The sequence below is a fragment of the Pinus tabuliformis genome, chromosome 9 (assembly GCF_031772625.1).
Source record: "Pinus tabuliformis cultivar Carrire ecotype Pingquan chromosome 9, CPIR1, whole genome shotgun sequence".
Classification (NCBI taxonomy): domain Eukaryota; kingdom Viridiplantae; phylum Streptophyta; class Pinopsida; order Pinales; family Pinaceae; genus Pinus; species Pinus tabuliformis.
This window is the reverse complement of record NC_142307.1, coordinates 194,649,180-194,657,774: the sequence shown is the minus strand read 5'-3', so window position 1 is coordinate 194,657,774 and position 8,595 is coordinate 194,649,180. Positions and strand designations below refer to the sequence as shown.

The 8,595-nt window shown below is 39.6% G+C and overlaps 2 pseudogenes; both read right to left on the bottom strand.

Annotated features, from left to right (window-relative positions):
- Positions 1 to 492: 492 nt before the first annotated feature.
- Positions 493 to 2,252, bottom strand: LOC149147805 (serine hydroxymethyltransferase, mitochondrial pseudogene; annotated as a pseudogene).
- Positions 2,253 to 6,267: 4,015 nt separating this feature from the next.
- Positions 6,268 to 8,229, bottom strand: LOC149147804 (serine hydroxymethyltransferase, mitochondrial pseudogene; annotated as a pseudogene).
- Positions 8,230 to 8,595: the final 366 nt, after the last annotated feature.

Here is an 8,595-nt window from a genome sequence, read left to right as displayed (position 1 = left end):
CTGTGAAATAGGCCGTTACCTCCTGAATGAATCAATGCTGGTAACATATAGCTGAGGGTAGACACTAAAACTTGGTAAAGACAAAGCATTGTCTTCTTCAGCTGACATGCAGATTGCCATTCTAGATACATCTTTGATCCTTTGCTGAACTTTTAATATCAGACCCTTATAAACAAGTTCATTGACAGCATTTGAGAAAGCTTCAACCCTTTGAGAAGTATGTTTCCTCTTAATCTGAAACCATGTCTAATAAGTTTCCACCATGTATCTTTTGCTCTAGTTCAAGCAACCAGCACCATCAAAAATATCATATTTTAATAAATAGACCATATCACAGAATATCAGCTAATGCTATCCTAAGCAACATCAATGGCTGCAGGTGGTACATATTAGCTGAGCATGAATCTTAATTCAATCTAATAAAAACTTAAATTGTGCCCCTGCTATTATTGCATAGAGAATGATATTAAATGATTGCAAAAACCACTTATGGTAAATCATTTCTTCCCGCCAGAGACATTAAATTTTAAAAGAATAATGTTACCATCTTGCACCACATACGTCTTTCCCTCTTGTCTGTACTTGCCTGCAGCCTTGACAGCTGATTCACTACCCAATTCCTTCAAATCCTCAAATTTCATTACCTCTTTCAGCTTCATCCGGGGGCATACTGCAAGTTTCTGCTCTAGAACACCACTGAAAGGAATAATGGGTTCACCTCCATGCCCCTGAACCTAAGAATGTATTTTTGGTAGACATTTATTCTTCTTTCTTTGATATTCCTTCTCAGTCATATTCACCAAGTAAACAACAGGTTTCGCACTCAATAACTGAAATGTATTCTGCATCTCAACATCAGCAGCTTTCCAATCACTAAGTCTAACATCTTTTACTTCCTCAAGCCATGCCTTGACCTTTGTGCATCACTCCATTCCTATTTTTAACTGCTTATCATTGCTTCGCTTCATGGACTTTTCAAGGTCTTCCATCCTTCTTTCCATTAACTCAAGATCCCTTAAACGTAGCTCCTCAGTTATCACTTCTAAATCCCTTACAGGGTCAACAATATCCTCTATGTAAATAACATCTGAATCGTCAAATGCCCTACAAACATGAAAAATTCCATCCACTGCTCGAATGTGAGAAAGAAAATTGTTTCGAAGCCCCTCTCCTTGATGTGCTTTATACTCTGAGGTAGTTGCCTGTTTAAGAGCAACAGCTAAGCCAATTATGGTATGATTGTGAGGACCACCTTGAAGACCAGGAAACACAGCTGCATTAATCTTTTTCTCATAATCATACTTAACCTCTTGCCCCTGCTTGTTAATTTCTTTGATGCCCTTTCTATAAAATATCATTGCACCGCGAGGACCACGGAGTGACTTGTGTGTAGTAGTGGTCACTACATCTGCAAACTCAAAAGGAGATGGAACTACACCAGCTGCAACAAGACCACTTATGTGTGCCATGTCCGCCAACAACAAAGCTTTTTGCTTGTCACAAACCTTGCGCATCTGTGCATAGTCATAATGGCGTGCATAAGCACTAGCACCAACAATCATAAGTTTAGGCCTAAATAGGACTGCACTTTTCTCCAGCTGGACATAATCAATATAGCCTGTAGATTCATCCAATCTATAAGGCATTGTTTCAAAAAATTGAAACTGCTGAGATCTTTTTAGTATCGGTCTGGTAACCATGAGACAGATGACCACCATGTGGAAGATCAAGTGCCATGATACGATTATGGGGCTTCAACAAAGCAGTGTAAACTTGAAAATTAGCCGGAGAGCCTGACAAGGGTTGTACATTAACTCCCCATTTATCTGGATCCAAACCAAATGCTTCCAATGCTCTTTTCTGACATAACGACTCTGCCATGTCAATGAATTCATTTCCTCCATAGTATCTTGCACCAGGATAGCCTTCACTGTATTTATTGGTCATGACTGATCCTACAGCCTGCATGACTGATAATGAAGTAAAGTTCTCTGAAGGGATAAGTTCAATACCCTTCCATTATCGATTTTTTCAAATTCTATGATATTCACAATCTCGGGATCGACCTCCTCCAGTGGAGCATTCAGCTGCTTTGGACAAGTGACATGGGACTTTTGTTTTTCGAGACGAGAGTAGTCGGCCTCGTTGGAAAGAGCAACAGTAGATTACAGAGCTCTTTATAACATAGCCGATCCGGACCTAAACAAGGGTGAACTGGAGATTTTTCGCATGGTCGCCATTTCCATAGCCATGCTTTGCACCCTTGCAACTCCAAATATCAAATGCCCTCTGTCCCCAATATAACAGGCATTCAATCATGAAGCCACGCCAACGCCTTAGAGGAACGTGTAGTCAAAATAGTAAATGTAAAGAATATTCCTCCTTCAGAAACTTGCCATGTGTCACACAGTTAACACGTATGTTGTCACTTGTCCACTCACATGTAAGATTTTTTGTGAGTTGGCTCATTGCTCCTTTGCTGGCTGCATATATGGTACCAGAGAGTAGCTACAACACCAACAACCGATGAAATGAAATTAATGCTTCCCCTTTTTTGATGCTTTTAGTAGAGGATGTGACAGCTGAGATATATGATAAGCATCAAACTGCAGCCCAGATTCCTTCCACTGAGTCAAACATTCATTAAAATCCTTCTCTGTACGCGAACATGTCATTAACAGTGGAAATCCTTTGTTCATTTATCTTGAAAATGTATATAGAATGGTTGCTTCTTCGCTCCATCCTTTTTCCACTCGTAAAACCCTTCAACTGACACAAGGCAATGATAACTTGGAATAAGTCGATGAACAAAAGCCTTCTCATAACCGATTCTGATCGAGCATTGATTTCAAAAGGAACCATGGTTTTGAGACTTGAGTATGAAACAGAGTTTTGATGGACCTTCGTTGGTGATCATGAGAACCTGCCACAACAGCTGTGAGCGCAAAGCAAAATTACCACTGGAATGTTCCCCTTCAATGGAGTACAAGCCCACATATAACAGCTTGACAAACCTCGTTTCCTACAGTGTTTCCATCAATTCACTTTAAATCTTGTCATTTCCCAATTTCGCAGCGCAACCAGTGCAAGGTCAGTGTTTTCGCTACGAAATCACTAAAACAGATGGCGCTGCGAAACTGCTAACGGATTTATGCGCTGCGAAAACAGCCTGACTTTAAGCTAGGCTAAATTTTTTTTTTTTTTTTTGGCAACAGACTTTTCAGTGATAACAGTGGCTCCACTTGGGATAGTGTACCCTTGTGGTGCGCTAAGAACATGCAGCTCCAGTGCCTTATCCATTTGTGACAAACAGAAATTTGCTTGACAAGCATGACTGTAGGAGAAAGAAAACTACATCTACTGAAAAAAGAAATGCTCAGTTAACCTTGAGCTTATTTGCATTTACCTATACCTACCTACCCTAACAATTTCAACTTCTTCAGCTCAATCAATGTGAAATTTCCAATGCAGCCAATCCTCTGTTTTATCTGATGTTTTATTACTTTGACCGCATTGGAGTTCAGAGCCAATATGATAGTAGGATGACCGCTGCCACTGAATTTGTCTCTGATCTTTATAGGAAAACTGAAAAACTTGAGAGTAAAACTCTTCCATGTAATCAGCTACAGGATCCCAGAATACATGATCAGCTTGTCTTTCCTTGAAACTTTCCAGCTGTGCAAACTGATCTTCAACCACAGTGTTCAGTTCCTCAATCGTGAAAGAGAAAGGAACCAGCATAGTCTCCTTGCATTCTGCCATAGAAAATTTCTGAGAATAATGATCATGATCATGAAAACTGTATGCCTGAATTTGTCCTTCTAAACCTTCAATTTCTTTCTCAATGTCTTTGGCAAATTCATCAAAAAATTTCATCTTATCCTCTGACTTGCAGTCAAAGGATTTCAGATATGAGGATAAGGACAAAGAAAAAGATTCATTTGTTTCTTCTTTACTATGATCATCATTCCATTGTTTGAAACCCTCCACTGAAGGAGAGTTTACCACCACCTCTGACCTATCTATCCATTCTTCCAAAAACATAAGCCATAAGTCTTGAAATGACTTAATGGATTTGGTAGGCAAGCATTCAACCCACTGTTTGCACTTCCCTTGAAGTGAATCATAGAATAACCTTATACAAACATCCTCATGTTTAACTCTCAGAAGCTCTAAAAATTCACAAAAATCTGATATATGATCCAAGGTTAAACTCAAATCTTCTCCGTTGTATTTGGGACCATTCCTTAGAAAATATGCATCCTTGGGAAAATGATTTGGGAAACCATGAATTCCTGAGAAATCTATGCATGCATACCTTGAACAAAGAATGGCAGCTTCTGGGTCCTTCATAACTCCAGTGGAATCACCATGAATATATAAACCTTGAATTCTTCAACAATGGAGTCGCCAAGGTAGTTTTGCAGCCTCGAAAATCATTTTGAACTCCTGCTACCTTCAGAAATCCAATCTTCAAATTTCGGGAGAGAGTAAGCTTCAGTCTCCCGGCAGACGCACCAAAATGTTATCACAAAATTAGTACTAAGGGCTGCAACCAAGTAAGATTTTATGTAACTCTTTCAACCAGACTTTAGACTAGGAATTAGCCTTCCTAGTCAGAGAGGGCTCTCTCACAGACTTTTGATAGAAATCAATCACAACAACAGATGGCTAACTCTTCACTCATTCATGAAAACAAAAGCTGGTTGAACACATATCAAATTGGTCTTCATTGGGCTATGGAGTCTTACACATTTAATAAACAAAAGCACAGTCATTTCATGGAAGTCAAGGCTCTTTGCATTAGATGTTCAAACATATTTCACACAAACCACAGCTTGCCAAACATACAGGAAGTCAGAGCATTAGAAATGAATTCTGAGTGATTATGTTATAACAAGGCTGTAAAAGAACATATAAGATAAAACACCACCATCATATTTGAACAAAATAATCCATTGAGAATCTTGAGAAGAAATAACCACTGTTTTACTATTACTGTAACAAGTCTTTACATTGGCCCAAATAACTCTGTTTTTGTATAAAATGTCCAACCCCTATTACATCCTAATCTGATCCCTTTATAGGAATCTATTCCTCCCTCTCTAGAATGGGCTCGAAGGCCCTATTAACTACTCCTACATGCTATTAAACTAATTCATTAATTACAAACATGCTGAGCTGTAATTACACAAAATCCTAATCAAACTAAAACACTAATTTCATTCTCCTCGTATACTTGATTCTTCTTGGATCCTTGACAGCTGTCCTCCTTCAGTTAGGCTGAGATGGCTGAGCTACAGATGCAAGGAATGCTGACTTTGGATGCTTGAAAGCGCTAATGGCTCATTAATTTACCAAAAGATGTGCTCTATTTTAACGGTCTCTGTCTCCCAACATTCTCCGAAAGTGTAGCAGTATGCTCCCAAATCTTTAATAACTCAAAGTATTTGAACGCTGCTACCAAATACCATACCATGTCTCCAGATGCGCTGTATTCTGCGTTGATGTACAGGTGTCTCTCCTCTAACATTCCCGGTCAAACTGTTCATTTTGCATTGAAAACATCACCTACAGCAGTTTCGTAGCGCGCTACGAAACTGCTGTGTGATTTAAAAACACAGTCCTCCTCACTGGTTTTCTGCTAACACTGTGCTACATTTATTAATGATCTCCTCAGCTGAGTCTTTGACTATCATTTTCCAGCACAGAACAAGCAATATACTTGCATGTTGTAGACACATGACCTTGAAGTTTATTCTTCAATCCTCAGGGTATGCAATGTCATCCTTACAGTCAAATCATTCTCCTGCTGCATAAGGTTCACCTTTTGGATATCAAAGCCTTTATTACTTATGGCTGCACTTTTTCCAACAGTGGCATCCAATGAGACTTGTATCACATCAGGAGGCCACTGCATCCCTCTTACTTTATCAACAACTTGAATTACATGCTGAGCTTGTGGTATTGCCAAACCTGTGAAATAGGCCGTTACCTCCTGAATGAATCAATGCTGGTAACATATAGCTGAGGGTAGACACTAAAACTTGGTAAAGACAAAGCATTGTCTTCTTCAGCTGACATGCAGATTGCCATTCTAGATACATCTTTGATCCTTTGCTGAACTTTTAATATCAGACCCTTTTAAACAAGTTCATTGACAGCATTTGAGAAAGCTTCAACCCTTTGAGAAGTATGTTTCCTCTTAATCTGAAACCATGTCTAATAAGTTTCCACCATGTATCTTTTGCTCTAGTTCAAGCAACCAGCACCATCAAAAATATCATATTTTAATAAATAGACCATATCACAGAATATCAGCTAATGCTATCCTAAGCAACATCAATGGCTGCAGGTGGTACATATTAGCTGAGCATGAATCTTAATTCAATCTAATAAAAACTTAAATTGTGCCCCTGCTATTATTGCACAGAGAATGATATTAAATGATTGCAAAAACCACCTTATGGTAAATCATTTCTTCCCGCCAGAGACATTAAATTTTAAAAGAATAATGTTACCATCTTGCACCACATACGTCTTTCCCTCTTGTCTGTACTTGCCTGCAGCCTTGACAGCTGATTCACTACCCAATTCCTTCAAATCCTCAAATTTCATTACCTCTTTCAGCTTCATCCGGGGGCATACTGCAAGTTTCTGCTCTAGAACACCACTGAAAGGAATAATGGGTTCACCTCCATGCCCCTGAACCTAAGAATGTATTTTTGGTAGACATTTATTCTTCTTTCTTTGATAGTCCTTTTCAGTCATATTCACCAAGTAAACAACAGGTTTCGCACTCAATAACTGAAATGTATTCTGCATCTCAACATCAGCAGCTTTCCAATCACTAAGTCTAACATCTTTTCCTTCCTCAAGCCATGCCTTGACCTTTGTGCATCACTCCATTCCTATTTTTAACTGCTTATCATTGCTCCGCTTCATGGACTTTTCAAGGTCTTCCATCCTTCTTTCCATTAACTCAAGATCCCTTAAACGTAGCTCTTCAGTTATCACTTCTAAATCCCTTACAGGGTCAACAATATCCTCTACGTAAATAACATCTGAATCGTCAAATGCCCTACAAACATGAAAAATTCCATCCACTGCCCGAATGTGAGAAAGAAAATTGTTTCGAAGCCCCTCTCCTTGATGTGCTTTATACTCTGAGGTAGTTGCCTGTTTAAGAGCAACAGCTAAGCCAGTTATGGTATGATTGTGAGGACCACCTTGAAGACCAGGAAACACAGCTGCATTAATCTTTTTCTCATAATCATACTTAACCTCTTGCCCCTGCTTGTTAATTTCTTTGATGCCCTTTCTATAAAATATCATTGCACCACGAGGACCACGGAGTGACTTGTGTGTAGTAGTGGTCACTACATCTGCAAACTCAAAAGGAGATGGAACTACACCAGCTGCAACAAGTCCACTTATGTGTGCCATGTCCGCCAACAACACAGCTTTTTGCTTGTCACAAACCTTGCGCATCTGTGCATAGTCATAATGGCGTGCATAAGCACTAGCACCAGCAATCATAAGTTTAGGCCTGAATAGGACTGCACTTTTCTCCAGCTGAACATAATCAATATAGCCTGTAGATTCATCCAATCTATAAGGCATTGTTTCAAAAAATTGAAACTGCTGAGATCTTTTTAGTATCGGTCTGGTAACCATGAGACAGATGACCACCATGTGGAAGATCAAGTGCCATGATACGATTATGGGGCTTCAACAAAGCAGTGTAAACTTGAAAATTAGCCGGAGAGCCTGACAAGGGTTGTACATTAACTCCCCATTTATCTGGATCCAAACCAAATGCTTCCAATGCTCTTTTCTGACATAACGACTCTGCCATGTCAATGAATTCATTTCCTCCATAGTATCTTGCACCAGGATAGCCTTCACTGTATTTATTGGTCATGACTGATCCTACAGCCTGCATGACTGATAATGAAGTAAAGTTCTCTGAAGGGATAAGTTCAATACCCTTCCATTATCGATTTTTTCAAATTCTATGATATTCGCAATCTCGGGATCGACCTCCTCCAGTGGAGCATTCAGCTGCTTTGGACAAGTGACATGGGACTTTTGTTTTTCGAGACGAGAGTAGTCGGCCTCGTTGGAAAGAGCAACAGTAGATTACAGAGCTCTTTATAACATAGCCGATCCGGACCTAAACAAGGGTGAACTGGAGATTTTTCGCATGGTCGCCATTTCCATAGCCATGCTTTGCACCCCTGCAACTCCAAATATCAAATGCCCTCTGTCCCCAATATAACAGGCATTCAATCATGAAGCCACGCCAACGCCTTAGAGGAACGTGTAGTCAAAATAGTAAATGTAAAGAATATTCCTCCTTCAGAAACTTGCCATGTGTCACACAGTTAACACGTATGTTGTCACTTGTCCACTCACATGCAAGATTTTTTGTGAGTTGGCTCATTGCTCCTTTGCTGGCTGCATATATGGTACCAGAGAGTAGCTACAACACCAACAACCGATGAAATGAAAACAATGCTTCCCCTTTTTTGATGCTTTTAGTAGAGGATGTGACAGCTGAGATATATGATAAGCATCAAACTGCAGCCCAGA